Raw genomic sequence first — 13,715 nt, 5'->3', positions numbered from 1 at the left:
CTCTGCAGTGATGACAAACAGCAGCTCCCAGGGGCTCAGGTCTAGGGGAGGGGCCCTCTCGCACCTTTGTTCCCAGGGCCCCCAGCTGCCAGGAGACCAGCTGCCTGGGCATAGCCTAGCACCTTCCTGGGGTTGGGGGGCTGCCAGGGCCTCCCGGGCTTTCCCCTCCCAGAAAAGATTACCAGCCCCTCTCTTACCAGCCTGTTCCTCCCCTCCCCCACCAAGCAGCTAGTGTTGGCAGTGATGTCAGCACCGCTTACCCAGGCTGAAGGGGGGCTCCTGGCTGGCCGAGTGCACCCCGAGGAGAGTGAGGGGGTGCCCAGGGTGGGGCTGGATCCCACCTCTCAGCTGACGGAATGACGGCACCAGCACAGCAGCCTCCTGCCGTGTAGGTGGGTGACAGGGAGTGACTAATGTGAGAGCTGTGATGCTAAAAATTAACCCAGGGATCGTGTTTGGTGGAGGGGTGGGGGTGGATGGGAAAGGAGCAGGGACTCGAAATATTGTGTGGTCGGTATTCCCCCTGCCCTTCCTCCCCTCCTTCCCCTCCCACCAGCCTTCTGGTCCTCTCAAAGCCTCAGGGGACTCTGTGGGAGCCCTTCCCCCTCCCCAGGCCATAAGGGGCCCCTAATAATTCCAGGAAGGAGGAGAGTGGATGCCACCCCAGGTCTCATGCATGGTAGACTGAGGACACAGCCCTGCAGATGGAGTTCAGATATGAGGTCCCCACAGAGCCCTGCATCTGCCCCATCCCCTCAGCATGGTGGCTGCATGGCCCTGAGTCCCCTGGTTTGTCCCCCTCTGCCCAGGCCAGAGCTCTGCCCAGGGGCGGTGGGGGGGGGGGCGGAAGCAGCCAGTGCACAGAGACAAGGGCAGGTTCCTGACAGCAGGCTGGAGTTGGGGGACAGTGGGGGTGGCAGCTGTCCTGAAGGAAAGGACAGGAGACTGGCTCCCAGAGCATCACCTAGGTAGCAGCACTGTGCTAAGCAGGTCCACATCCATCACCTCACTTAGGCCTCACAGCATATCTGACAACCCATTCTACAGATGAAGAAACTCAGGATTAGAGAGGATAAGGTAGCACAGCTGGTACCTGCTTGAGCCAGCATTCTCTCAGATCTGTCTGTCTCTAGAGCCTAGACTGGGGAGAGGGAAGTCTTCCTGGAGGAAGGAGTGTGAGGACAGGGTCAAGGTGGTAAGGAACCATTTCAAGGAATTGAACCTCCAAAGCTGTAAGACTCATTCGTGGGGAGCAAGGTGGGAGCACGGAGGGTAAATGAAAGGTGGGACCTGAGGGAGCAGGGTCTGAGGTGTACCAGACAGCAAAAGGAGGAGGAGATCAGGTCCACAGGGATCAAGGCTCCTGGATGTGGGTGCTGTCCTGGAGCAAGATGGGGAGGGGCTCTTGGCACTGGGTTCTGGGGGGGTCACAGAAGAACTTGGGTTTAGAGAAGTGCTTTGTGGACACACATAAGAAAACCTGTTAGAAGGAGGGAACCTATAAACACTCCTGTTTTGCCTGGAAACAAAACCAGAGAACGTGAGCTGAACGGCAGCAGGAGGGGAAAAGGTGAGACAGTAGAAGACACTTTCTGCTCACCAGTCCGTCACTCATGAAGCTGGGGAAGTGAGAAGGGCTGTGGGACTCTCCAAGTGTCGGGAGAAACGTCAGGCTGTCGAGTTGGGAGCCTCCCTGGTCCTGCACTGATGGTTGGATGGGATGACCTAAAGGAGGGAGTGATAGGCCGAGAGAAGTGAGAGAGAAAGGGCAAGGGATCAAGGAAGATTCCTCAGAGAATAAGATAGCCAAGAGACGAGACAGACGCTGGAGAACAGAGCAGGTGCGCCTGACCCCTGGTGGTGACCTCAGAACACTGCACCTCTCAGCCCTGAGCTCGGGAAACAGGGTGGGGCAGAAGTAGGGTTCTCCCCTCAGCCAACATGCTGTGAAGGTAGCTCTCCGCCTTCGAGCCCACCTCTTCAGCCATGTTCCCACGCCCTTACAAGGCGGGGCCTCTTCGGAACCACACAACCCATTTGAAGCTCTCGGACACCATTCCTGGGCCTGGTAATGAGTGGGCATTCAAAAAACACTGAAGGCAGGTATGCCTGAAGGGAGTGAACAATGAATTCAGAACTTTTAAGTCATCCAACTCCAATGATTTCAACCAGCTTACCTTCTCTGCAGGGAACTCCGCATGGTCTGGAGGCTCCGGGACTGGGGTGGGAGGGGGGAGAGGGGAGGAAGCACAGCTGCTAAACTGCAACACAAAGAATTGCTGCTATAAGGGACACCTCCTAAATGGCAGCGAATTTTCTGTTCCTGGAGTTTAGCCTTTCAGTAGAGAACACATAAATCTATGCAAAAAGTAAAAATTATGCAGACACTGTCCCTCTTTCCCCACTGCTTCCCTATAGAGTCACTAACAGGGCCCCCTCCAACACACACAGCTGGCCAGTCCATTCAGCAACTCCCTTCCCCCACCAGAGTGACTGGCCACCCAGGTCCCACTTTCAGCTTTCTCCAAATTTCACCCTGATTGAAGGCCCAGATCAAGCCCCACTAGTTCTGAGGAACATGGTCTCTGGTTAAGTGAATGCAAGACCAGTGGTTACCAACTACAGCAACAAATCTCCTGGGGGACATTTAACCAAAGATAGGACCCTACCCCTCCCCATAAGATTCTTTTTTCTTTTTTTTTTTGGCTGCATTGGACCTTCGTTGCTGCACGGGGCCTTTCTCTAGTTGCGGAGAGCAGGGGCTACTCTTTGCTGTGGTGCGCGGCCTTCTCACTGCGGTGGCTTCTCTTGCTGCGGAGCACGGGCTCTAGGCGCAGGGGCTTAAGTAGCTGTGGCTCACGGGCTCTAGAGCACAGGCTCAGTAGTTATGGCCCATGGGCTTAGTTGCTCCGCGGCATGTGGGATCTTCCCCCCGTGTCCCCTGCATTGGCAGGCAGATTCTTAACCACTGCGCCACCAGGGAAGACCCCCCCCCCCCATAAGATTCTGATTCGGGAGTTCTGGGTCGGGGCTGGAGCATCAGGATTTTTAAAAACACCCCAGACTCTCAATAAGGGTTTATTGACTGGATGTTGAATGAAGATGATTCCAGAGGCCTCTGAGCTCCCTCCCACCTAGAATCTTGGCACTCCAAATACTGACTGAACTCAGGCCCCCCCTGAGGTCCTGGCATCCGTGTCATCCTGCGGGAGCTGAGGACCTGAGCCTCCCACTGGCACAGAAACACTTTCTGCTTCACGGTGTAAGTTTTGGGATGTGCGGTGGCCACTCCCCTGCCTCCGCCCCCTCCCCCCCAAACTGGGAGCTCTTGGGGAGCAAGGAGAGCCCACTGGACACATCTGTGTCCCTGCCTTGGTTGGAGTGGGGCATAGGGACACGACACAGGTATCCAGGACCTGCTGGCTGACTGGGTGTAGCCAATGGTGGTGGTGGGGGAAGGGGAGAGGAGTCTGGGGCTGAGCCGGGGTTCATGTCTAGACCAGCAATTAGGGTCAGCAGGGGGAGATCAGACTGGTGGTGGTGCTGGGGGGAGCAGCCCCATGAGCTGCCGAGGGGCTTCAGGATTGACCTTCAAGTTCTGGGCTTGGTTGAAATGGGGTGGGGGTGGGAGTGCCACTTCGGTGCACAAACTGGAGTCAGCTGGGCAGCACCCACCTTCGCCCACCCTGAGGCCGAGCGGCTGAGGGCTGAGTTTCGGAGGCAGGTCCCAGCCAAGGGGTGCAGCCGCCATTGGCTGGGTTGGGTGTGGAGAAGGGGACTCCGGGTTTCGTTTCGCTGGGAGGGAAGCAGGTGGCAAAGCCTGAGCGAGTAACCGCCTCCTCGGAGCAGCAAGTCTTGCCGCCTCAGGAAGTCCCACAGACACGCCGCACCCCCTCCCCCCGCCCACGCCGCGACCTTCTCGCTCCACAGCGGCGCGCGGTGCCCCAGCACCCTTGACCCCACTGCGGACGCCCACACCGTCCCGTCCCACCACCCCCTCGCCGCGCCCGGAAGCCTCTCCTGCGGGCCCGCCCTTCATCCCTTGCCCCACGGCCCGCAGACCCTTCAGAATCCGGGGAAAGCGGCCCCTGCGCTCCGCCCGGCTCCCTGGGTCTCGGGGAGAGCTGTCCCTGCGGGGGGCGGGGGGTCGGGTAGTGGCCCGGGCAGTTTGCAGAGCTTGGGGCGGTGTCGCCCTCTGCTGGGCAGACCCGGGAATTGCTTCACCTCCGTCGCCGCGTCCTTTCATTGCCCCCTGGGCCACTTATTATCGGACCTTCCTTGACTTCTCGGCCTTCTCTGTCCTTTCCTTGACCTGACCCTTGCAGGACTTCGACTATGTATATGTCGGTCCTGGTTCCAACTCTGTTACAGGCTGTCTGCGGCAGAGTCGCGGTCTCCCTGAGCCTTGGCTTCCTTCCCGGTGAAATAGCAGTCGTGAAGTCCAAATGCGGGACAGTGAAAGAAGACACTTCGTAAACTGAAAGGGAGCATCTGAGGATGAGGTATGGTCGTTGTTAAAGCTAAGGGCGTTCTCTCCCGCCTTCTGGAAGGAGAGGCTTAATTCATCCCTTGGGATCACCACATTTTGATGCATTGCTTTTCAGTCTTTTCTTTAAAAAATAATATACATGTAATATATATGGTCACATTTGCATTAAATATATTTATTATATAATACAAATATAATTATATAATAAACATATATATCACATATGTGGCCATACTCTGCATGCTGTTTTATGTCCTGTCTTTTTTTTTTTCCAAGGGCACAAATCATCGTAAAAGCCTGGCTTCTGGAAGTCAGACAAACCCGGATTCAAGTCCTTGGTCTGTGACTTTATATTTCCGTCCTTGGGCAAACCACATAACGTTTACTTTTCTCAGCCTCAGTTTCCTCCTCAGCAAAATGGTGATAATGTCAGGAGTACCCACCTCACAGGTTTGCGGTAAAGCCCTGGGCATAGCCAGCTCAGAACCTGTTAGCTGGTGTTATCGTGCCGCCTGTGGTTTGCGCAGTACTCTTCTCCAGCCGCCTGATTCTCAGAGCACTTATGATGTTGTCCCTTCTCCATGTGCTATAATGGTAAGAAAGGGAGAAATCTCCATCTCCGAGCTTGCCCCACCCTGACACCATTCTTGGCCATGTGGGTCTCATTATTCCTCCAGCCCACCCAGAAATTCCCCTTCTGGGGCCCTCCAACTCATCCTCGGCCTCCTTAGCTTTTTCTCCAGAAAAGGTCTCCGCCTCCCCTCACTTCCCTGGGGTCCCTGCTACCTTGTTGCCGCCTCAGAGAAGTCTCTTTGACTGTTCCTTCACCATTAGCAGCCTCCAGTCATTCTCTAGACCTGCTCTGTTTTTCTTCATAGCACTTCTCATTACATGGCATTATGTTACATATTTTTTTTGGTCGCGCCTCGGGGCATGCGGGATCCTATTTCCTCCACCAGGGATCAAACCCGTGCCCCCTGCAGTGGAAGCGGAGTCAACCACTGGACTGACAGGGAAGTCCTACGTATGTGTTTTAAATTTATTTTATTTAAGTGTAGTTGATTTACAGTGTTTTGTTAATTTCTGCTGTACAGCAAAGTAATTCAGTTATACATATATATACATTCTTTTTCATATTCTTTTCCATTATGGTTTATCACAGAATATTGAATATCATTTCCTGTGCTATATAGTAGGATCTTGTTGTGTATCCATTCTATATATAATAGTTTGCATCTGCTAATTCCAAACTCCCACTCCATCCCTCCCCCACACCCCCATCCCCACCTGGCCAACCACAAGTCTGTTCTCTATGTCTGTGAGTCTGTTTTGCAGATAAGTTCATTTGTGTCATATTTAGATTCCACATATAAGTGATATCATATGGTATTTGTCTTTCTGTTTCTAACTTACTTCACTTAGTATGATAATCTCTAGGTCCATCCATGTTACTGCAGATGGCATTATTTCATTCTTTTTTATGGCTGAATAGTATTGCATTGTATATATGTACCACATCTTCTTTATCCATTCATCTGTCAATGGACATTTAGGTTGTTTCCATGTCTTGGCTATTGTGAATAATGCTGCTATGAACATAGGAGTACATGTATCTTTTTGAATTATAGTTTTGTCTGGATATATGCCCAGGAGTGGGATTGCTGGATCATATGGCAACTCTATTTTTAGTTTTTTGAGAAACCTCCATACTATTCTCCATAGTGGCTGCACCAACTCACATTCCCACCAACAGTGTAGGAGTGTTCCCTTTTCTCCACACCCTCTCCAGCATTTGTTATTTGTAGACTTTTTAATGATGGCCATTCTGACTGGTGTGAGGTGGTACGTCATTGTAATTTTGATTCTCATTTCTCTAATAATTAGTGATGTTGAGCATCTTTTCATATGCCTGTTGGCCATCTGTATGTCTTCTTTGGAGAAATGTCTATTTAGGTCTTCTGCCCATTTTTCGATTGGGTTGTTTGCTTTTTTGTTATTGAGTTGTATGAACTGTTTGTATTTTTTGGAACTTAACCCCTTGTTGGTTGCATCATTTGCAAATATTTTCTCCCATTCTGTAGGTTGTCTTTTTGTTTTGTTTATGGTTTCCTTTGCTGTACAAAAGCTTATAAGTTTGTGCATGTTTTTATCTGTATCTCCCCACCAAATGTATCTCCCTGGAAGGTAGGGACTTTTTGAGTTTTTTCTCCACCTCTGTGGCTCCTAGGAGACTGCCTGGCACATAGGTCCTGGACAGATTTTTGTGCGAATATGAATAAATCTACCACTTGTCTTTCTTCCTTCAAAGAGGCAGCAGCCCAGTAGAGGCCACTTCTGTCCAGTAGAGGGCACCACCACACAGCATTTTGGGGTCTCCCAGGGCTGGTACTAGGATGGAGGTATTTATAAAGCCCACAGGCCTCTCTCCTCCCCCTCTGTGGGCGCTCAGTCAGGCTGGGACCGGAAGCAGGAGAGACCCCTGTGCTAATCTGCCCTGGCAGCGGGGTGCTGGCATGGGCTGGCCGCCTCATTGGGTGTGCTCCGGTGCCCAAGGTCGGAATACCCTGACTGCTGTCCTGGACACACCCCTTAGCAGCTGAGTCTTCTGGACAGATCACACCCTATCCTGAGCTCTGCAAAATGAGGGCAATGACAGGAGTTGCATGGCTGGCTCCTGGGTTTGCTGTGAAGCCCAAACAGGAATGTGTGTGAAATGTTTTCTGAATGTAAACACCTGGGAATATAATTTACACATGCCTTTATTGGTAGTGGCAGCAGATTAGCAACAAAAGAGGAGAGATTAGAGGGCACTTGCAAGGCTAAGTGAAGGTGGGTTTATGAAGGGGATTAAAATAGTGAAGGAGAAAGAAGTTAAAAATAACTACCTTTCACCAAGAGCTTATTAGGAGCCAAGGCTGAGGAAAGTGATCTCCAAACATTGTCTAATTATAGCCAACACTTAGATGGGGCTGCCCTGTGCCAGGCACTAAGTGCTTTATGTGTAGAAACTCATGGGACCCTTACAATTCAGGGAGATGGGTTGTGTCACTGTCTGCGTTCTACACAAGGAAACGGAGGCACGGAGAGCTTAAATAAACTGCCCAAGGCCACACAGATTGGGTGGGATTCAAACCTGAATAATCTGCCTCTTGACAGAATGGGTTCCTAAGCCCTCGTGATCACAAGCACATGGAAAAAGAGATATGATTTTTCATTTCCCATACAGGAAACTGAGGCTCAGCAAGCTGACAAAGCCTGCCCGAAGTCGTGATGTGAACACGTGTATCTGAAGCCTGCTTAACCTCCAAGGGATACTTCCCAGTCCCCACCGGAGTCAGGAAAGGGGCTTCGGGGATGGGTAGAGGCATTTGTTAGAGGGGCCAGCAGCAAACACACCTGGCTCTTCCTCTGAGCCTCAGGGGAGGGTGAGAGAGCAGAGGCCATGCAGGGCTCAGGGGTGAAGGAGAGGCTGCTTGGTGGCCTCAGGTCCATGGGAGGAAGGAGACTGGTCATCTTCTGGGCCAGGTTGGGAGGGAGGAAGTGAAAGTGTGCTGGGGGCCCCCAGGCTGTCCCCAGCGATTCCACCCAGGCCTGTGAGCTCCCGCCGCACACGTCCACACGTGGAACAGGGGCTCTGAGGGGCTGGCCTGACCGTGGGAGATGGGAGCAGCCCCATCCCTTGCCACAAGTGCCCCCAGCTCAGCCCCTGGCTGCCAGCCTGTTACATAAGCTGCTCCGCACTCTGAGGCTGGAAATAGCCGTGGCAGGGCCGGGCTGGGCTGGGGGCATGATGAATGGTCTTCAGGCACATCAGCTGACCTCTCCTGAAGTGACCTGAGGGCCTGCCGGCAGCTCAGGTTACCCAGCCCTCTCTGGAAGGAGGCCCTGCCTGTCCTCTGTGACTCTGTGTCTGGACATTTATGGTGCGAGCGTCTGAGGGATCGTCCCACTCTCAAGCCCGAGTGGCTGAGGCAGCTCACAGCTACAATGCGCCCACTGCGGCCACCCTGGGTGCTGGGAGCCAGAGCCTCGCCCAGAGAAAGTGTTTTGGAATCTCTGCAGCCAGCACCAGGGAAGGCTGGGATCTCTGCTCCTCGGCGTCCTCTGCTCAGGGCCCCAAGAGGAGAGCAAGAGGAGCCAGAGAAATTGGGGGTGGGAAGGGGGAGGCCGGAGGCTGCAGGCTCCATTATTCCAGGGCTACACTCCACTCCCACCCCCATGCCTCTATGTCACAGCCCGCTCTGTCACCACGCTCATGACCCCTGGACCCAAGCAGGTGCCCACACACTCTGATGCCCACTGGAAAGGACACAGCCCTCCAGAGGCAAGGCACATACACTCCTACTCCTGAGAGCACCCTGGGCAGACTTTCAAAGACCACCCAGGGTGTGGGAGGGTGTTCTCCCAGTGTAGGGTGATCATACGGTAAGAATTATGAGGATGACTATTCCAATTCTTAGCCTTTAAGATTCCTACCCCTCAAAAAGAAAAAAAAAAACCCTCCCTAAAAGTATAGAAATGATTTAAATTACCTAACAGTTAAATCGCCTAATTATTCTCCCCCAAATCCTTCAGTGGAATGGGCACTCCCAGGGAGTTAGGACCTCTTTACTCCGTGACTCCAGAACCCTGTGACAGGTCGGAACCCGCCAACTGGAGAAGGGTGGGAAATTTTACAAAGGAGCAATGGAAAGCTGGTGAGTTGCTTCTCCTGCTTGATGAGATTCCCTGCTCAATGATCAGATATAGACACACACACACACAGACACACACACACACACACACACACACACACGGCTGCTCTTCTTGGTGCTCAGGTGTGGGGACAGGACCCCCTCCCCAAGCTCCTACAGCAGCTCTCCCTGGAAGGCCCCACCTGTGCCAAGGCGCTGCGCATGCTCTGCTACCCTCCTGTGCGCCTGCGCGTCCTGGATTTCTGAGCCCATGGCATGGGGAGACAGGCCCAAAGTTCGCCAGAGAGCTAAAGGATACCCACCCCCCACTGCCAGGTAAACCAGTATACGAAAGGGCTTGGCCTCCCGTGTTCTCCTGCCTGCCTCCCTGCCTCTCCAAGCCCTCCCCTGGGAGTTGTCACTGGTAACCAGAGCTGGATCATCTGGTGAGAGCCGGAGGAGGAGCAGTGTCGCTTGGCAACCTGAATAGCACACAAGATTCGGCTAATCTGGGCTGATCTGGCGGGCCAGTCCCCTTAGAGTCTCCAGGGCAGCCTTCTGCTGGCTAGCAGCAGACCCCCAGAGGAAGACGCTTAAAAACTTCTACCTATTTCTGGGCTTCTCTGGTGGCGCAGTGGTTAAGAATCCGCCTGCCAATGCTGGGGACATGGGTTTGAGCCCTGGTCCGGGAAGATCCCACATGCTTTGGAGCAACTAAGCCCGTGGGCCACAACTACTGAGCCTGCGAGCCACAACTACTGAGCTCATATGCCACAACTACTGAAGCCCGCGCACCGCAACAAGAGAAGCCACCGCAGTGAGAAGCCCGCGCACCGCAACGGAGACCCAGTGCAGCCAAAAATAAATAAAATTTAAAACAACTTCTACCTATTTTCACTTCAGTAAACCCCAAGTTCTAGGCCAAGGTCTGGGCAGGGAGGACCCTTTGTCTCCCCATCCTCCCTCCCCTCCCTCCCTGTCCTGCTCCTCATTCTTGAGCCCCACCTTCCTTCACAACACAGTGAAAAAGCTGCAGACCTCTCTGGAGGTCCTAGCTCTGTTGCAGCCATGAGATTCGAGGCAAATCACTTCACCTCTCTGAACTTCAGACTCTAATCCGGGAGGCAATAACTAGTGGTTCAGTGCATAGACTTGAGGCCACATCAGCCAGGATGCAAATCCACCCTTTACATTTCCCAGCTGTATGACATTAGGCATGTTATTTAGCCTCTTGGAGCCTCAATTCTCTCAGTACTAAATCGTACCCACCTGAGAGGGCTGTTGAACGAAGGAAGAAGAAACAAAGCAAGGAAAGTGCTCAGCACAGTGTCAGGCACACGGCCCTCCACGACGCTTTTTCCCACCCCTGGGCTTTCCCACATACTGCCTCTCCCTGGAACACTTGGCCCTTCCCCCCACTCCGCACCTCATCAATATTCCTCAGTTGAAAACTTACTTCCTGAGGAAGGAGAAAAATTACTTCCCTTATCCACCACCCCACTTGTAAATTACAGCTCCACATTAAATATCGCATTGGCACCCTGCAACCCGTTTTCTCTTTACATCGCTTAGTACTTATTTGCAAGATGGTTTAACAGCAGTCTCCCCCACTGGGCTGTAAGTAGGGGCGGAGACAGGAGCTGTGTCTGTTTTGTTCTTTGCTGTGTCCCCAGCGAGAGGGTTGGCCTAGATGTTCTCCAAAGTACGATCCAGCTTTCTGTATCTCTGTATTTCTTATTTCTTCCTTCTTTTCGTTTCCAAGTTGACTTAATTTTTGCATCATTTCTTAGGTTCACTGAATCTCCAAGAAGCAGGGTCTAACTGGAAAGATAGCTCAAGAATTAAGGGCGCTTACCCTTAATTACACTCTATTCCCCATAGGAGTGGTTGGACCAGATTTGGGATGGAAAGTCGCAAACCAGCCCCCCTACGGAATTCGAGACACGCTTCTTCCTCAGCCCAGGGTCTCCCCACCCTGGCAGAGAGATCTGTTTGCATACATCAGATCCAAAGGAAGCAAAAGCCCCATGGCTGATTTGCATACGCTCGTGCTATTGGTTGGAAGGGCGGCCCGGTAGCCAATGGTTTGCAGCGGTGTTTACACGGTCGCGGCTCCGCGCAGCCGGGTGATGCAACGGAATCCCGGCTGGACCCCGCGCTGTACTCCCTCGGGTCCGCCTCGTGAGGTAGCGGCTTCCCCGGGCCCCACCCGGCCCACCCCGGCCCGGCGCTGGGCAGCGCGGCCGCCCCCGGGAACGCGACGTGGGGCACTGCCGAGGCCGCAGCGCTGCAGCGGGGCCCGGCCCTGTTTCTTTCGGCCTAGCGTTCCGGTCTCAGACCCTCTGGGAGGGCCCGCTGGGCCAGACCTGATCTCTGGCGACGTGGAGAGAAATTTGGAAGCAGACAGCAGAGGATTATCAAACTCGACTCCTCTGGGAGTGGATTACCGGCCTCTCACTTCGTAAATCACGCAGTCCTGTAACGTTTTGCATTTGTTTACAACGAGCCTGTTTGATTTTGTAATTAAAAAAATAAGTTACAGAGGATTTCTGTTTGTTTTTAATAAAGAGCCTGGCTTGGATTTAGGAGAAATCTTGACATTAATTCCAGCTCTGTCACTTCCAGCCTGGTGACTTTGGCCACTTTTTCATGTTGGCCCTGATGGCCTTCCATGGCAACTAGGGAAGAGCAAATGTGGAGGCACTTTTAAAAGCTCCCAGCGGGGCCCCTCCTCGTCCTTATGTAATTCAGAGCAAGTACTCTCATCCGGGTTTTGTCCGTAGAAGGCCATGATCCCTGCGACAGCCCCTGGAAGGCCCTGTCTTTGTGCCCCCATTTTTTTTTTTTTTGCCCTTTAATTGCTCCTAAACCTGGGGAGTGGTGGGAGGACCCAAGCCAGGTATTTCTCCATCTTCAGGATAAGGAAGGGAACCACAAAGGGAATCCCCTCCACAGCCCCTCTCCTCACTGAGGGCTGGGGCCTGGATAGGGGAGCCCCTTCAGGGCCCAAATGGGCTGGGGAACCCCCTTGACATCCTTTTACCACTGCCCGCAGTGGGCCAGGGTGGAGGTGAGGTGGAGTGGTGTCTCCCTGACTAGGTGGAGTTGGGTCATGAGTTTCTGCTACTTTGAGATGGAAGGGCATATGGGGAACACCACTAAGGGTCTGGTTGATTGTCCTGGGTCCTGGGGCTTTGCACCCCCAGGATCTCAACCCTGCCCCCACCCCATCCCTGTGAACTTAGAGGTCAGTCTTTCTCCTCCATGGGATACCCTCCCTTCTCTCTGCCTTGCCTGGTCCTGTCTCTCCCTTCACACTGTGCCCATGTTCACTTCTTCCAGGGAGGCCTCTTGTGTCCTGCTTCCCCATCAGACTAGGATCCATCTTTCTGTGGCAAAATCTTGTCCTCTCCCTTAGGAATTTCCCAGAATGTGGGACAGCACTGGCTGGGGTGTCTGTTTTCCCCTCTAGTCCTAGCTCCTGAGCAGTGAAAGGAGTTGAACTTCTCTCCCCTCAGTTTTCCCATCTGCCATGTGGGCTCTGTGGTAGTTCCTGGAATTTGTGTAGAAAGAGGAGAGGCTAAGTTATGAAGGGACAATATGGTGCATACAAATTAGAGCACTGGTCTGGGAGTCAGAAGACTGGGGCTGTGGTCCTGGCTTGGCTGCTAACAGGGTCAAGGAGACAACAAGAGGTTTGAAATTTACTGGACATCTGTCATGACATAATGAGGTGAACTTGCCCTCATCTGTGCAGCTCCTCAAGCCCCCTGATAAACATACCAGCTGGCAAAGCCAGGGTGAGTTCTTTGCATGTGCAGCTTCAAGACAAAGTCCCAGCCCTGCCTTCCCCCAAATCCTCCTGTGTGGAAATGGCAGGTCTGCTACTACGTGCCAGACTCCTTGCTGCATTCTTATATCTACTATCAAAGATGCACTCTTAATGACAACTCTGTGAGATGGGTATGTCGTTATTCCTGTTTCAAATGAAGAAACTGAAGGCCAGAGAAGGTGAGTAACTTCCCTGAAGTCACATAGTTGGTAATAGTTGGAACCAGTGTCAATCCCAGGCCTCTTGAGCCTATGTTCCTTCCACCATCTCAGTCTGCCACCACGAGCCACAAAGGTGTGTGTGTTTTAGCATTACATATTTTAATGTTTTTTATTTCATTATAAAACGGGAGAGTATATAATAAAGCCAAGTTGTGCTGAAGTATTTATAGAAGGGAGAGACCTCTGTGGGCTGGAAGCCTTCATGGAAAAACTGGTAACTGAGACGTTTAAAAAATTTTATCCTTCCTGTCCAAATAAATGTATTTCTCCTACACAGGCAAATATTTTTAAAATGTATTTCAAAAGTTAGATTTCTGGAAAAAGAAAAGGAGGAGGTGGGGGTAGTGGCTTCTTTAAAAAGCCCATTTGGAAGGAACTCCTGGGGTAGGAAGGAGAGGAGGGTGGTGAGGGAGGAAAAAGCCAGACTCATAGCCTCCCCGCACCCCCGACCTTGCCGTTTTTGAAGACTCGGTTTCTTTATCTCCATATTGGCCTAATAT

This window comes from Balaenoptera acutorostrata, chromosome 11 (genome assembly GCF_949987535.1).
Source record: "Balaenoptera acutorostrata chromosome 11, mBalAcu1.1, whole genome shotgun sequence".
NCBI classification, from domain to species: domain Eukaryota; kingdom Metazoa; phylum Chordata; class Mammalia; order Artiodactyla; family Balaenopteridae; genus Balaenoptera; species Balaenoptera acutorostrata.
The sequence above is the reverse complement of the archived record's forward strand: the minus strand, read 5'-3'. Positions refer to the sequence as shown.